At 41.8% G+C, this 17,917-nt stretch overlaps 1 protein-coding gene and 1 long non-coding RNA gene across 5 annotated transcripts in view; one reads left to right on the forward strand and one right to left on the reverse strand.

The window, feature by feature from the left end:
* Sptbn1 (spectrin beta, non-erythrocytic 1) overlaps positions 1 to 17,917 on the reverse strand; it is a 180,892-nt gene that overhangs the window by 66,808 nt on the left and 96,167 nt on the right. The gene's annotated exons all lie outside the window — the stretch shown is intronic.
* Positions 8 to 14,574, forward strand: LOC125356447. Its single transcript, XR_007211897.1, has 3 exons — positions 8 to 375; positions 6,532 to 6,537; positions 14,554 to 14,574. It is a non-coding gene; the product is annotated as an uncharacterized LOC125356447 (long non-coding RNA).

Here is a 17,917-nt window from a genome sequence, read left to right on the forward strand (position 1 = left end):
CTGCAAGGAAAGAATGCAATTTATCACTAGCCTGGCATTGTGGCACAGGGGTATACCAGTAGGAGTGGAGCCGGCAAAAATAAGCTTCAATGAAATCTCTACTTAGATCTTAACTGCAGTTATCTCTACAGAAATACAGACATGAAGTAACTCCTTCAGCAAAGGAATCTCCAGGTTTACTGCTGGCTGTATGTTCTTTACTCCCTCTATTTCTTGTCCTCCTCTCCCTGTAGATGATGATGGAGGCCTCTGCAGTGCTTCTGTCAAATACAATATCTGACTGGTAGAGTAGCTGAGATGTGCTCCGCTACAATTCCTTCAAAAGGTGAGTATGAAGGAGGCACACAGTATATAAAAGGATGTGGGGAAGAAACAGTGCTCAGGCCCCCTGAGTTTTCAAGCCCCAGGACTGGCCAAAAACCAAACAAAACCAAAAACTTAGGCAACACCTCCAAAAGATAGTCACTCATGATCTTCATTTGCAATCAAGGTCACATGTGCTACGGATAACAGAGAAAATGGCAGGAGACAAGGTAGAATACAAAGTAATCTGTAGTACAAAGAATACAAAGCCACCAGGAGGACAGGGTCTGGAATCAGGGTTTTAACAAAAATGTGCTGAGACCTTGGCTTCAGTGTCCTCTTTTACCAACTAAATGGATTCTCTAAACTTCACACAAGACAGCTGAAAGGACAGCTGCTGGTTTATGCTCTAAAGTACGGTAGTTGCAACTTGAGCCATCTATCAGTATTAAGCTTTTCAAGTCTTAGTCTAGGTGATGTCTAGGTGATACCCAGTTTGAATCATAAATCTCTATAAACATTTAGGGCAGAACTAGCCTTCCACATCCACAGTCTTGCCTCTGCAGAATGTTCTAACTTCAGGCAGATGAATACTCTCAGCACACATCCAGGATGCCCTAGACCCACCCACCAACACTCCTTGACACTGCTGTCTTCAGAGCTACCCTCTGCCAGTTAGGTATTGTACTTTTTTTTTTTTTTTTTTGCCAGTCCTGGGCCTTGGACTCAGGGCCTGAGCACTGTCCCTGGCTTCTTCCCGCTCAAGGCTAGCACTGTGCCACTTGAGCCACAGCGCCGCTTCTGGCCGTTTTCTGTATATGTGGTGCTGGGGAATCGAACCTAGGGCCTCGTGTATCCGAGGCAGGCACTCTTGCCACTAGGCTATATCTCCAGCCCGGTATTGTACTTTTAATCCCACAAGAATCCAAGCCCTACTCCTTCTAGTGCAAATCCAAACCGAGAAAGATGTGTATGCATGACTTCACAAAAGGAGAAGATAGCCAACAATTTCTTACAGATTTCAAAACCAATGAGTGGCATGTAAACAGCCAATCCTGTGAATGGGGCATGTGCCTGGTGGCCTAAGGGTACTACTAGTGGTTTCCCAGGCTGGCCAGAGACAGAGCAAACAGCCCAGTGTCTGGGGAAAGTCTGCCTGGAGGACTTTGCTGAGGCTATCATCAACCCCACCACAAGGAGTAAGACAGAAGCCATTCTACGAAACTTTACTACTGCTGCCAACCTGGCAAGTGAGCTGGTGAGTGCCTGCCAAGATCTGTGGTCACCTGCTACAGTCAGCAGCTCCTTGAGGTCCAGCCTTCCCTTCCCTAAATAAACAGCCTATCCAGATGGAATGGTTGCAGAGGGACAAAGGCCAACCAGAAACAAAGGATCAAACAGGCAGATGAGGGAAGGAGAAAAAAGCAGTGAGGCAAACTGTAGCATGGAAAGACCACATGTATTATTAATTACACAATCATTATAATGAATGGTAACTTTACTACTCCATAGTGTGGGGAGCTGCATTTTCTGGCCTAAGGTTGGCTGTTTTGAAAGAGCAAGGCTGAAGAATACAGACACATTAAGCTTCTGCTGGGGTCATTTCACAGATGGTCTCTACCCAGGAGGCAAGTAACACCTGATTCAGATGGTATTTACAGCCAACTAATTGAGAAAAAAAAATTTTTTAATATCCTTTATGTACTATACTGGGTTGGAAAATGTCTAATAAATTCTTTGATGGGTATCTCAGGTTCTTAATGAAAGGTTTGAGACTCAAAGTTACCACCACACCCAGCCTATCAAGTGAGCAAGATAAAAAGGAAAGCATGTTTGGATTGAAGTATTTCGCGGGGGGGGGGGGGGGGGGGGGGGGCGGAGGAAGGGGAGAACGGATGAAAAAAATAGATTCCTCTCCATTAGGTGAATCTGCCATTATAAAGAAACACTGTTGGCTTCTTTCAGGCTGCAATAGTAGGGTTTTGTTTTGTTTTTTTAATGAGAAAATTCTGAATATTTGCTTCAAGCCTGCTCTAAAGAGTTATAGTACAGTGAAAACCCTCCTCCCCACAGAAAAGCAAACTTAAAGGCAAGGGGTGGGATGGGAAGGGGTGGCAGGGCAGGAAAAACTGAGCAGAAACGGGAAACAGACTCAGATCTGTGTAAGGAAGGCTTCTGTATATCCCCCCCGACTTCAGGAGAGTAAAGAGTGCTAGAAGAATCACGCAGACTCTAAGTTCCTTTGGCTGGAAAAGTCAGGAAGACTGACTGATTCTGCCCAGAGACCAGACCTGATCAACACCTTGATGACAGAGGAGGGGAGGGGTCATGAAATCATCTCAGCAGAGACAGCTACAATGTGTGTGTCCTACAATGGAATACTTGGTGTCACCAAACACTTCTGAAGCTGGAAGGAGGGAGGAGGAGGCAGAAAGTCCACCATCCCATGGCACAGTGGAAGAGGAGGCTCCAGGCTTGACCCAATCTTTTGTTCTAGTCTCCCTGGTAAGGCAAAATGACATCACCCCTACATTTCCCACCCAGGGAGGCTGGGGAAAATAGGCCTGGAGGAAAAGATGGCACTTGGCTTAGAGGATGGAAGATACCCATAGGAGGTTTCTAGGCTCAAGCAGCTGTCACTGACTGGGAGGTGGAGGGAAATGGATCAGCTTCCAGTTCCAAGAACATGAGGCAACTGTGATGGGCTGGAAAAGTAGTCCTTACAAGATCCATAGTGACCTGGTTATTTAGACCAGAGTTGTTGTTTGTTGTTGTTGTTTTTTTAACAAGGGGGAAATTTTGCCTCACAGGGGACATTTAACAATGTCTACAGACATTTCTGATGGTTGAGACTGAGTTATGTGCTGCTGGCATCTAGAGGGCACAGACCAGGGATGCTGTTCAACATCCTACAGTACATAGGACAACCCCCCTACAATGAATGATTGTCAGCCTCAAACACTGACAATTCCAGGGCTGAGACTCTTTACTTAGAAGTCATATGCTTATATTGATGGGAGCTGGCATTAGCAGTAATTGGTGAGACTGCAAGCCCTGGAGAGGGAAACTCAAGTTAGGAGGTTATTATTCATCATCCTCTCTGACCACATCAAAGGCTTTTTGAGCTTTATGGTTTGCATGTTGGCTTGATGGCAGCAGAAATTCCCTGCCTTCAGGCCTATTCATTCTGCAAAAGGCATGGTGCAAAGCAGAGGAGCAGCAGTGTTCTGGACTGCTGCGGGCACAGTCTGGGTCAGTATGATGATAAACATTCCTGCCTCTTGTGCCATTTCCACTTCCCTCTTTTTCAGGGAGTTATATTGCTATTGTTAAGTGAATGCATGCTTGTATCTCCTCCCAGGAAGTTGACATAGCCAAACCCTGCTTTGTAGGTTCCTAGTCTGTGCTGCTTCACGCTTGCCTCTAAGGAAATGGGATTCTGGCCTCCTGCTCTCTGTGGGTCTTCTCTTGGTTGTGTTTTCCCCTACCCTCCTCATATCATACAATATTACATATCATCAAAAGACCACACCTAGTATCAAATGGGAGAACATAAACCATACAGTAAGGTATCCAGGTTATTCTAGCTGCTCATTAAACCCTGCTGTGCAACAAAGAAGCATTCTCATCCATTCACACCATTTGAAGAATTTCCCAGGGATGGTGAGCTCATATCATCTCAGGCTGAGCAAGCCTTTAGAAGTCATCTTAGTCAGCATTCTTTCAAATGCAAAAAATTTTTCTTCACCATTTGTTTCAGTATATAAGAAAACTACTGGATAAAACTACAAATGCAAGTGCAGGAGGTTGTATGAAAAATACATAGAAAGACAGTGATTCATTCTTTAAGAAAAAAAAGCATTCACTTAAATACTTCATAATCCTCACAACTGCCCGATCAGGCTGGCTCCAGACAAATTTCTCAAAAAAAAAGAACATATTTTCATGATACAAGATTTAGAATCTTCCATCTCCCCATCCTAATCCAAGTCCATACTCTTGTAAAGTGTAACCTGTATCACTAACAATCCAATTGTTGGGATGGTATTGCCATCAAGACTAGATTTGTCTCTGTGGTCCATTGAGGCTTGTGATACAGGGGGGAAAGAAAGGCCTCTTTCTTACTCTTTAGATGTAAAGGCATTCAGGCTTGAACACTGCTATCACCCAGTCTTTGAGGTGACAGTGGATAAAAAGCCAAGACCATACACTTAAGGCCACTCTCACTCCTTTGCCTGACCACCATACACCTGTCAACACAACCCAGCTCAGAAGGCAGCTGCAGCTCTACACATCCAGAGGGTGAAAGTGCAAAAGCAAGGGCAAAATTAGAAAAAAGAACCAGAAGCTTTCCATGTGAGAAGCAGGTAAGTGGTCTACATGGCAATGAGGATGGGAGTCAGGAAGAAGGGGTTCATAAGAAGCAGGCAAGAAAATCTGTCTGTTTCTGTGAGTGGAAACATTTACATCAACTTCTGACTCCTGAAGGAGTGAACTGGAAGTGAAACCCTACTAGAGATACTCGTTCCGGGAATGGGATTTTATAGCAGCTGTGCCTGAATTAAAAACACCATGCATCTGCACAGCAATTAATACTTTCTCAAAGTGCACTAAACCCTCACAGCAACTGTCATAGCAGTGGAACCCAAGAGTCATCTCTTGCAAAGTTCAAGTGAGTGTCACCAGCCGGTGGTGGTGGGAGAGCTGGCATGTGCTAGGAGCCACATCAGAGGCTGATGGTACATAGCTACACTTTCTCTTCTAAGTGCCCACATTTACTGTCTTTTTATTACCTGGTTTCTGGTAAATAACTTGAAAATTCAGATGTCTTTGAAAAGAGACAGTATTTAGAATAAAGAAACATACTTGTACACAAGTATGATTAGTCTCTGCATCTCATTCATTGCCTTCTAGCAGGGTGCATAATCTACTTCTTTTCATTGCTACTGCTGCTGCTGTGTGTGTGCTGGTACTGGGGCTTGAACTCAGGGTCTGGGCAGTGTCCTTTAGCTTTTTCACTCAAGGCCTATACTCTCTACCACTTAAGGTACAGCTCCACTTTCAGTTTTTGGTGGTTAATTAGAGATAAGAGTATTAGGGAGCTGGGCACTGGTGGCTCATGCCTTTCATCCTCGCTACTCAGGATGCTGAGATCTGAGGTTTACACAGTCTGAAGCTAGCCTGGGCAGCATTTCTGGGCAGGAAATGTCTGTGAGACTCTTAACTCCCATAAGCTACTCAGAAAAAGCGTGAAGTGGAGCTGTAGCTCAAATGGTATAGAGTGCTAATCTTGAGCACAAAGAAGCTCAGGGGCAGTACCTAGGCCCTGAGCTCAAGCCCAGGACCAGCAAAAAAAAAGGTATCAGGGACTTTCCTGTCTAGACTGGCTTCTCAGATCTCAGCCTCCTAAGTAGCCAGAATTACAGGCAGAGCCACTGGTACCTGGCTATTTCTTTTCTTTTTAGGTAATGGCTATTGTCAATACTGGTAGGCTGTAATGCTTCAGTCTTTGTTCACCCTGAATAATGTTTTACTTAGTATAAAATGAACACTGTTAACATGAATCAAGTTACAGGACACATCAATAGCTACAGTGAGCAGAGGGCATTGTGGTGCAATACCTTTTTTTTTTTTTTTTTAAACATTTTAGAGGGAGTCTATGCCCTCACATGTTTCCAGACTTTGAAGACAGTTTCAGAATCATTTTGACCAAAGATAACATCATGAGGGAAAGCTATAGTACCCTGCATGGGGACTACTCAAGGAGGATAACACACATTGCAATATACAAGCTTCAGAAGGTTTGTTAAAATGCCAGTCATGTGGCTATGTAACACCTCATACAATCACAGACAATGCTAGCCCATCAGAGATTCCCTAAAATCATAACCTGATCTCTATTCTCAATGAGTCCAGAAGGGCAGAAGCACCAAGTACCACTTGGGATGCAAAAGACACACAGTGTCAGCTGCTAAGATAAATAACCCCAAATGTCCATGGGACTGAATTTACCAGCTGCATCCAGCTAGATACCTTGTTTCCACAGTATAGAGTTTCAGCATAATCCTTTGCCTGTCTTTGGGACAATTTGGTTTTAGGATTTTAAATCAACATTGCAGATAACCATCACCATGTGAAAAGTAGCAATAAGCCCCAATTGTATTTCGTCTCAAAGGCTGGAATCCCTAGGAAATCATAAGACTAGACTAGGGATAGGGGTGGGGAGAGGGCAAGGTAGACAACTCATAGCACATGCGTAGGCTCCCCATCCATCCAATGACTTGCAGGTTGGTTTTGCACTATCACTGCTTCCTCTAGGTATCACTGACAGTCTAGGATGCAGTTCATTTCAGCAACTTGTGAGTTTAAGGAATCCACAGATTTGTTGCCAGAAGACAGATTTGTTGCCATCAGTGTAGGCTATACAGCTTAGTAGTTGCAAGAATCTGAACACGTACACTATGTTTTCATCATCTAATGTTGGGGAAAATATCACTTACAAGCTAGGTTTCTTAGGATGACCAAATTAAACAATATTTATGAATCTGCTGTCAGGCATACAGCATTAGCTAAACTGAGAATGTAAGCCAACTTGCAGAAGCAGAAGCTCCACTAATTTAGGATGGCAGGGCTACCCATTGCAAGGGGAAAGAGAAAGAACATATTTAATCTATCCTTTTGGATATTCCACAGTACCACACTTCGTTGAAAAAGATGGAGTAAATGTTTTATCTGCAAGGCTGATTTAAAACAAAATGCAATTGAGAAATGTCAGGAGGTTCATTAATTTGAGAAGGTATCCCTCTTCCCTCTACCATTCTTAACTCTGGCCACAATTTATTTATTTATTTATTTTCCTGAATGAGGCCATTCCAAATCCCATTCCAAGTGGGTGCTACCAGATTTGACCCAGAAGTTCTCCGAGGTGGGTCACTCAGAGGAGGAGTGCTTCTGGCCTGGGTTCTGCAATACCTTTTGTGAAGGCACTTAACACATCATTTTCAACACGTGCCACAGTTTCTGTTTTGGAAAGGGGTAAGAGTCAGGGAAGAAAGGAAGGCTTAAAGGTATGCAACTGGACAGAAAGTAAAATAGAAATGATAATTGTTAAATGACCTTAATTCATTATTCCTTTCCCTAAGACTGAATTTACAAGTGGTTTAAGAAATCTTCCTTTTACTTTGCAAGTAACTGGAACTCGTAGGCATAAATGAAAAATACACAGTAAAAAGTTCTAAAATAATGGGCTGCTCTAAGAAGAAAAGGTAATCAAGTGCAATTTTTGCTTTGCAAAGACATAATCAAGTTGGATATAGACTTGGGTTTAAAGTAGGAAAAAAGTTGTATGAATGGAAGCTGAGAAGCAGTCAAAGGGAAATGATAAAGCAATCATTCTCCAAACATATGCCCATGACTTGCTATTTAAAGCTGTCTAATCTAAAAATATACTGAGTATTAAAAACTCCAACACTACAAAGTGCACATTATAAAACTAAGTTAAGGCTTCATACACTTTGTGAACTAGGAGTCTACCTAGGAAAACAAAAGTTAAAATAGAAAAAAAAATGGATACAGAATCAACTGCAAAGAGTATGATCTTGGATATTTAGAAAAAAAAATGCTGGACATAATTAGGATGACTTCAGGTCCCACTCACCATCAACTTCTGAGATTCCCTGTCCTGTGCTTTTTACCTTCTAAGCCACTTTAACTATAACTGCCATTGTCTTAATTCCTAATTTTTTTTCAAAGCTGTACTACTATACCAAAATCCTTAGTGACTCCAAGCTAAACAGTAGAATCCAGTTCTCTGTGCCTGTGTCCAAAGGTCCTGAAATGGTCACTCCTAAGGCACCAACTTCATCCAGGAACTTTGCTGATATGCCTCCTACATGTTCTACGCATCCTGTTCTGCTCTCTTACAATGTGTGCTCTTGCTTCTCCACCTGTGCTTACTACCTAGAAGACACCCTCTTCTCTTAAGGCTTTAGGTTAAAATCACTTCTTCCCAGAGGGTCAGCATCATCATTTGGTAGATGACTACCCTTCATCTTTTTATTTATCTAATGTCCTATCTTCTCAACTATCCTGCAACAGCCTCAGGGTAGGGGATCCATTTTATGGCTGTTTAGACCCTTAGTATATACCTGGCAGTGTGTGTGCACAATAAACAACTTCTGAATGTATTGGCAAACCTTCAAGGCCCAATAGGTAACATCTTGCTGCTGCTGCTATTAGTGGTACCCTAAAAATTGAGAAAATTCCCAATTACATAGGCAGACCATATGCAGTTAAATGTTTTCATTATATAACACATCTCTTATGATTGCATTTTCTTGTATAATTGTTTCTCAGTCTCTGAACCATGATAAAAATGCAATTGTGTGGTACTATCTTTCAGATTAAATAAGGTCCAAAGACAACTTTAAAAGATGAGACTTTTTCCCAAAATTTTTTTATTGTGTTTTGTTTCTGAGCGATTTTTACTGCAAACCTGAAACTGTAAAGTTGAAAAACAGACCAGGGTATACCTATATCATTTTAACATGACTTAAGTCAATCACAAGACTTATCCATCTTTGAGTTGTTAAAAAAAAAAAAGAAGGAAGAATCTTAATTTAAAAAAGAATATGATAGGGTGGAGTTCTCCTATGTGCTTTAGCTTGAAAAAATAAACAAACCATTTCCCAGGAGAAACATGCAAAATAATACAGAGCAGGAAACCGGAAACAGGTAACTGGCTGTATGGATAGTAGAGAATCAGACTGTTATCTTGAGGGAACAAGAGGAAGGAAACTAATCTTCTGACTGAAGGTCTCTGGTGGCAGATTAGTGTAGGAGCCTTTAATTCATGTTTGCTCATTTGAATATAAATAGAATTTGAGTTAAAATATTTCCCTGGCAGTTTAACCAACTTCATGGACAAAACACACATCAACATCCGTCCTAAATGCACGTGCAGCAGACAATTCTTGGCTAAGACAGTCTGATATGTAAACCACAAAGCAACTGTGAATCCTAACTGCACCTCTGGTGTAGATATCAGCTAAGCGACCCCAGCTTGCCAATGAGCAATATGCTTTTGCCAGCATGGAAAACAAGCACTGTGAGGAAGCCTCCAAGAGGGCATCTACAATCCTGAATTGAGAAGCCACACTACACTCTGGAGTCTTCTCAAGGTGATTTCCTTACTGTTGCAATCCAGCTGGGTGCTAGTGGCTCACACCAGTAATCCTTAGCTACTCAGGAGGCTGAGACCTGAGAGCTGCAGTTCAAAGCCAGTCCAGGCAGGAAAGTCCAAGAGACTCTCATCTTCAATTAACCACCAGAAAACCAGAAGTGGCGCTGCAGCTCAAAGTGGTAGAGCACTAGCCTTGAGCAAAAGAGCTCAGAACAGTGTCGAGGCCCTGAGTTCAAGTCCCAAGATTGACAAAAAACAACCCCCCCCCCCCCCCCCAAGTAGCAATCCATAATAGCAACCATGACTGGAGGAGGCTGAGGCTAGGGTGAGGATTTTCTTTAAATTCAAATGTTGTGAGAGCTAGGGTGGAATTAAAAAATAGCATAAAGTACCACAAACAGGAGGAGAAAGTAAATGAGTAAATGTGTTGTTTCTCTGTTTCAGCAGTACTAAGTTGAAACTCAGGGCCTTGTGCTTGCTAGAAAGAAAGGTGTTCTACACGAGCTATAACTATAACCTCAGCCTTAAAGTAAACATTCTCAAGACACAAAAACAGAATTCCATTAAAAAATAATCAGAAACCATTGACTAAAAGTGGGTGACATGTGTCAAAACTGCTTCCACATACAGGAAGCCAGATCAAGAGCCTGGTCCATCATAGGTTAATCTTCTCTGCACCACACAGAAGTAAACAGCTGGGGAATACAGAAAGGAACAATCAGCACAAGAACCCTATTCTGCTCCTATGTACCAATGGGTGCAGTGGTAGGTACTTCACTAACTTTATCTTGTTTCTTATTACCTCTTTTTGGGGGGGGGGGTTTCTTTGCCAGTCCTGGGGCTTGAACTCAGGGCCTGAGCACTGTCCCTGGCTTCTTTTTGCTCAAAGCTAGCACTCTACCACTTGAACCACAGAGCCACTTCCGGCTTTTTCTATATATGTGGTGCTGAGGAATCAAACCCAGGGCTTCATGTATACAAGGTGAGCACTTTACCACTAGGCCACATTCCCAGCCCTATTATTACCTCTTTTTAACAGAACAGTAAAGAAAGGTTTCCATGACTCACCTGAGAGCATGTTGCTAACAAAGATGCACACAGGATTAGAACTTACCTACCTCCATATTAACCCTAAGGAATCTCACATCTGTCATCCTAGCTACTCAGATCTGAAGATCAAAGTTCAAAGTCAGCCCAAGCAGGAAAGCCCACCAGACTCTTACAAATACACTAGTAAAGTAAAAAATCATCTGTAGTCATGCATGGTTGAAGGACAAGGATACATTCTGAGAAATGTGTTATGGGCAATTTCACTGTCACATGAATAGCACAGAGTTCACAAGACAGTTCAGTGTCCGTGTATGCAGTCTATCCTGAACTTCAAAGTCTTTCTATGGAGCATGACTACACTTCATTTCAAAAGTTAAACTATAGGCTTTTTATTGTAGGAACTTTGAAATTAGTGGAGGTAGTAAAAGAAAATTCAAATTTATCCATGTTCATCTGTTCACCAATAAGGAGGATAAGAAGAGGAGGGAAGAAAAAGGAAAAGAAAAAAAAATTGTTCTGCATAACATGCTCATATTCTTAAAAAAAGAAAAAAGGATTGTGTATATCCTAGCCCTTGCTAATGATTTTCAACCTTTTCTAGACTTCCAGAATTTTAAGGTGAAAAGAATTAGGGTTAAGAGTACAGGGAGGGAGGGAATAAGGGAGGAGGTAACAAACAGTACAAGAAATGTACCCAAGGCCTAACGTATGAAACTGTAACCTCTCTGTACATCACTTTGACAATAAATAAAGAAAAAAAAAGTACAGGGAGAAAAACCATTTCTCTCACACACACACCAAAGTCAAGGCCATTCAAGACCCAAGGGTGCTCTGCACAGATGCCCAAAGCCAATGCTATCTGTGAGGTAACTGCACTAGCTACAGCCCTGGGGACCCTTTCTTGATGGCTGTTTACTGTCAGTCATTGAATCCAAAAAGCTAAAGCCCATGAGCTCTTTTCTTAAATAGGAAACACAGGAAGGGGAAGTCAAAGATGTCTGCTTTTCGTATACACAATATAGCATTTACCACAATAATCACTCCCCGAATGAATTCAGTAGGGAAGCTTTCATCTAAGGTAACAAATGAAATATCAGGAAGTTCTCTAAAAAAGTTTACACATGAAAACTTACTGTCCAAAGATTTAGCATTTTGAAACAAAGAAAACCACAACAATGGAAAAGTCATCATTAGGAACTACATAATTATGACATGGTTTTACAAAATAATAAAGATTATATTTTAAAACAAACATGAATAGCTAGGTGCTAGTGGCTCACACCTGTAATCTTAGCAACTCAGGAGGCTGACATCTGAAGATTACAGTTCAAAGCCAGCCTGGGCAGGAAAAGTCCTTGAGACACTTATCTCCAAATTACCCTCCAAAACGCTAGAAGTGAAACTATGGCTCAAATGATAGAGTGCTTGCCTCCAGCAAAAAAGTCCAGTGATAGCACCTAGGCTGTGTTGAAGGCCCAGAACTGGCAGAGAGAAGAGGGGGCGGGGGAGGGGGAGAGAGAGGGGAGAGGGGAGTTTTTAAAATTGCCCTCTGTTTCAATGATCATTATGAATTAGCCACCTAAATCCTTTTTAGCCCATGATCATGACCTATCGGAAACACTATCAGGGTTGAGATGACATTGATAAATGAGTAAGGCTATCTCAACATGAACGCTGACACAACTGTCCCCTGTGTTTGGAGAAGGAGAAATGTGAGGACTGTCCACTACACTTGAATTTCAGAAATAAATGACTGTGACCAAACAAACAAGCTATAATTTTGCAGTAGTGAGTTGCTTCCTGGCCTAGTCTAAGAAAATTTAAAGCTTAACTCTATAATTTTCTACATGATACCCCAGTGTAAGATCTCTACTCAGGAAGTCATTTATTGAATGACAAACTGATCCAATCTATAACTATATGTATTTAACTCAGCCTTTAGTGCCTGAGAAATTACTCCAGGTAGAATAGCAATAATAGTAAAATAATATTCAATAGTATACTCAATAATAATAGTATTACTATGCTCAGTAATATTTAGCATCCAGCCACAATGGTCTCCTGTCACGTTTTTCATCTTGGGTTAATTAACTAATGAGTGACTACTATAAAGATGATTCAGAGCATCCAAAAGCATTAAAGCCAGAGACTTTTTTTTCCCATTAAAAAACTTAAGCAACAATTTCCAAGTCCCAAAGAATTCACTGCACTAGATAACTGGCCCACTCATTTATTTACTTATCAGACACTGTTAAATGAAAAAGCTATTGCACTGAAAAATAAGACCTGCCACCTTCCTGTGTGGCCTTCCTTAGCCTCACCCATATGATAAATGGTTACACAAGATTTTTTTCTAAGCCAAATAGTACAAAGTTTTGGTGGGCAGATCCTGTAAGTACACAAAAGTATGTTGCCTTGTTTTAATAAAAAGGACGGAAACAGTGGATTCAATTTAACATCCGATTCAACCACCAGCAGTAACTTAATCAACTGGCAGGGTGGCAGGCCCATTAACAGCTTACAGTATACTAAATGACTTTGAAAAAAAAAATCAAAACTGGGGCTGGGAATGTGGCCTAGTGGTAGAGTGCTTGCCTCGCATACATGCATACATGCTTCCTCAGCACTACATACACAGAAAAAGCTGGAAGTGGTGCTATGGCTCAAGTGGTAGAGTGCTAGCCTTGAGCAAAAAGAAGCCAGAGACAGTGCACAGGCCTGGAGTTCAAGCCCCAGGATTGGGGGAAAAAAAAATCAAAACCAATTTTTCATGAGGAATACTGACAAACACTTTTAAAGTTCACTTGTACAGAAGACAATGGATGTACCAAAGGTTGTTTTATTTGTCCTGGACAATTGAAGTTATTGCTAAACTGGAATGCACATCTGTTCTCACAAGAAAATCCTCAAGGGTACACTCATGTCCCCCTCTCTACACACAAGGCTTATCAAGTGAGTCAGGTTTTGCCAACAGGTGTGAGGACCTAGCTATCTGTAATTTTGCCAATTTGAAGGAGGGGGGGTGTGCCAACGTTGTCACTGGAGAAGTATTACTGCTAGTTTTTCAGATAGAGCCAGAGAAGCCTATTGCTCTACCAATTTGTTCTTTAGGGGCATTTTATTATTTAATGAAGACCTTAGCTACTTTTCCTCTACAGCATCGATAAAGATAATCATCTTGGATCTGGGTGGGAAGAACTGGAGGCTCAAAGATAATCTGCTATGGCTGCAGACTCTGTGGAAGAATGTGGGAAATAAAACTGTAAACCTATTCCTTACACTTGAGAGACAAATCTTCTCATTCACTGAAGGCAGGACAAAAAGGAACACTCGTTCTTATGTGGTCAGTGGAAGGTAATCAGCAGTATCAATTAAAGTACATACTTCTTTGGTAGGGTTCCAAGGAATCTTAGCAACTCAGGAGACTGAGAGTTGGGGACTGGAGTTCAAAACCTACCCAGGCATTAAAATCCTTAAGACTGTATCTCTCTCTAATTAACCAGCAAGCAGTCCAGATTGGAAGTATGTCTCAAGAGTAGTAGAGTCAGTTGGTTCATGTTTGTAATTGTGGCTACTCAGGAGGCTGAGATCTGAGGATCTCAGTTTGAAGCCATCTCAGGCAGTAAAGCCCATGAGATTCTTATCTCCAATAACTATCAAAAAGCTGAAAGTGGAGCTGTGGCTTATGTAGTAGAGAGCCAGCCTTGAGCAAAAAAACCACTGAGACAGTACCCAGGCCCTGAGTCCCAGCAGGCCACATGCATGCATACACATGAGCTTGTGCACATACATGCATGTACACACAAAGAGTAGTAGAACCAAGAGTGAAAAAAGCTAAGAATTCAAGCTCTGGTACCAGCACTAATAATAGTAGTAGTAAATTCTAAAAAATAAAATAAGCTTCCTCTTATCTTCCAGTCGTACTACTTGCTTTCTAGAAATACTGTGCAAGAGCACAGAGATGCATAGTATGTGCATACATAATTATTTTAAAATAATTATACAAAACAACAACAAAGGGGCTGGGAATATGGCCTAGTGATAAAGTGCTTGCCTCATATACATGAGGGCCCTGGGTTCAATTCCTCAGCACCACATATATAGAAAAAGCCAGAAGTGGCGCTGTGGCTCAAGTGGTAGAGTGCTAGACTTGAGCAAAAAAAGAAGCCTGGGGGGGCTGGGGGATATGGCCTAGTGGCAAGAGTGCCTGCCTCATATACATGAGGCCCTGGGTTCGATTCCCCAGCACCACATATACAGAAAATGGCCAGAAGTGGCGCTGTGGCTCAAGTGGCAGAGTGCTAGCTAGCCTTGAGCAAAAAGAAGCCAGGGACAGTGCTCAGGCCCTGAGTCCAAGCCCCAGGACTGGCCAAAAAAATAAAAATAAAGATAAAAAAGAAGCCTGGGACAGTGCTTAGGCCCTTGAGTTCAAGCCCCAGGACTGGCAAACAACAACAACAGCAAAACAGGAAAGACTAAGAAGCATCTAAATTTAAACATCTAATTGATTAAAACAATCAACTAAATTAAAATATGGCCCATCAGTACAATATGTATATATATTAAAAAGAATAAAAGAAATGTGCAAGATATAAGCTCAGCAATATTTCCACATGTATTACCAAATGTGGGGAAATCTCTTCAGTACTATGTGCATATTTAGCACAATCTTATAAATACTTAAATAAACTACTGCATTAAAGGCATGGAAGAATATTTTCTAAATCATTAATTATAATTAAGGGAGCAGAGGCAAAGATGAGAGGTATTTTCACTTGTGTATCTTTCTTAGGAAAGACTAAAATAAGAACATAGGTTTAAAATAAGAATATAGGGGCTGGGGATATGGCCTAGTGGCAAGAGTACCTGCCTCATATACATGAGGCCCTGCGTTCAATTCCCCAGCACCACATATACAGAAAATGGCCAGAAGTGGCGCTGTGGCTCAAGCGGCAGAGTGCTAGCCTTGAGCAAAAAGAAGCCAGGGACAGTGCTCAGGCCCTGAGTCCAAGCCCCAGGAATGGCCAAAAAAACAAAAACAATAAAATAAGAATATAGCAATTTTGAAAAAAATTTAATGTCATTTTCATTTGAGAATAAAATAGGCAATTTTTATTTGATAATAGAACTGAGTTTCCTCAGTGGGTCTGAGACTGACGAGTAGGAATACAAAGGCTGGAGAAAAACAAATTCTCCCTGGGCACCACAAAAGGTCACATGTGAATTGCTGTCTTCAATGAATAGTGTAAAATAAATAAAATGCCACCCTGAATTCTAATATCTTCCTTCCTAAGGACACTAAATCAATATTTAACCTTTTATATTTGTAAGCTTAAGGCAAACAAATATAATACTTCCTTTTAATAGGTAGGGGGCCCGGGACATGTCTTTAAAAAGCATCATTCACTGACAAAATACCAAGGCCTATGGGATGTTAGGAGTAGCTTCCAACCATGTTCTCAACAAAAACCACAAAAGGGGCAAAGCAGAAGCCTGAAGATCAAGGACCTCTCTCATCTGCACTTGAGGCAGTTAAAATTCCCATTTTAGATCCTTTATTTACTCGGATTCCACCTCAGATTTCATCTAAAGGGAAGCAAATCCCATTCTTAGGAAATGGCTACCCTAAGTAATGGGAACAAAGAACAGCCTCATCAACAACTGAGTCTACTGCACAGAATGGGGGGCAAGAAGGACCAAAGCACTGTGGAATCAACTGACTAGAGGTGATGAGTCAGTCAAGGAACCAGAGTTTTTCAGCTGAGATGTGAGTTCAGGCAACATCACCATCCAGCTTCAGGGTGAAGACTGGATCCTGACAAGGCTGATGCTATGCCAAGTGGAAAGCCCTGTGCACATGATCCCAAATGGGAGTACCTCCCATTCCCTCCCCAGTCAGGGTTTATTGAGTGATTACAGGGGCTAGGCACTCTAGTGAGCACGTCACTAAAACTCATTTAATTCTCACAACCACTGTGTGAATGAAGTAAGTCCTCACCACCGAACAAACTTTGCATAAGAGCAAACCAAAGCTTAGAGAGGTCCAGTGGTTTACCCAGTCACAAAGCAAGTTTAACTAGAGCTCCCACTACTCTAGAGCTTTATGCACAAGCAAGGACATTAGGTTGTACCTATGATGAAATAAGGCTCAGTTTTAAGTTCTGAGTAAGGTTCATCCTGTCTGAGAACGCTTTGAGTTAATCTCTTAAAGGTGTCCTCTAACCTAAATCCCTAACAATTCCCAGTATGAGAGTTGTACATGATTCAATGCAGATGCCCTCATCAGAAATAATCTTCCACATCTGGGTTTTGTTTTTGCTTGAAGTCTACTAGGGAAAAAAGACGTTCTCATTTCCAGGTACGCACAGCACCTGGGAAAAGTGCAGCCATCTGGCCCTATCCAAGAGCCCCAGCTTGTAGTCACCACTAATCCAGACCCGTGGCTGACATCCTCTGCAAGCACCACCTCTACACATGGCGAAACATGCCTCAACTTTCTCTGTCTCTCATCCCAATCTTTGCTAACATACTTCTTTCTTGCACTTGCTCAGTGACTTAGAAACTGTTTTGCCATCACATTTTCTTTTTAAAGATGAAAGAATTTTACCCCTGCATCTGCTTCCAGCCAGCATCAGTATAGACAGAAAGCTTTGAGCAAGCCAAGGTTACGTATAATCAGGCTTCCAGATGTGTTTTTCCTGTACCGTGGATTCCAGAGCCACCCTGTTCTTGGCTCTGCTAATTACAGGCAGCCCACACACCAAACCACGCAGCGACACGTCCGCAGCCAGGGAAGAGTGAAGTGCCTGGGCTGGCATAGGGAAAAGCTCTTCGTTGGGATTTGGAGGCAAGTAGGGTGATTAATTAATAACCATAAAAAGTATAGCTTGGGGTAATTAGCAAGAGCAACACAAATGTTTAACTAAGCTTCTTTTTCTTTTTCTTGAGGCAGTTCCTATAGACAGATGCTCAGGATTATTAACAAAGTTTAATGAGACCAGCAGTGGCTGGATAATTAGTCATAGGAGGAAGCAATAATAACAAAGGAAAAAGGTTCTCATTTCTGTCATTACATCAAGGCCTGGGACACTATTTCTTAAATGGTGGTTGTGCCCTTAGTTTCAAAGAGATCTCAGGAAAAACAAAAAGTTAAAAAACAAAAATAGGCCAGGTACTGATGGCTCACATCTGTAATCCTAGCTATTCAGTAGGCTGAGATCTGAGGATCATGGTTCCAAGGTTCAGGGGCAGGTAAGTCCATGAGACTCTTATCCCCAATTAACCACCAGAAAACCCAAAGGGGCATTGTGGCTCGCCTTGAGCAAAAAGAGTTCAGGAACAAATACCCAGGCTTTGAGTTCAAGCCCCTCAACCAGCAATAAC

This window comes from Perognathus longimembris, chromosome 8 (genome assembly GCF_023159225.1).
Source record: "Perognathus longimembris pacificus isolate PPM17 chromosome 8, ASM2315922v1, whole genome shotgun sequence".
In the NCBI taxonomy this organism is placed as follows: domain Eukaryota; kingdom Metazoa; phylum Chordata; class Mammalia; order Rodentia; family Heteromyidae; genus Perognathus; species Perognathus longimembris.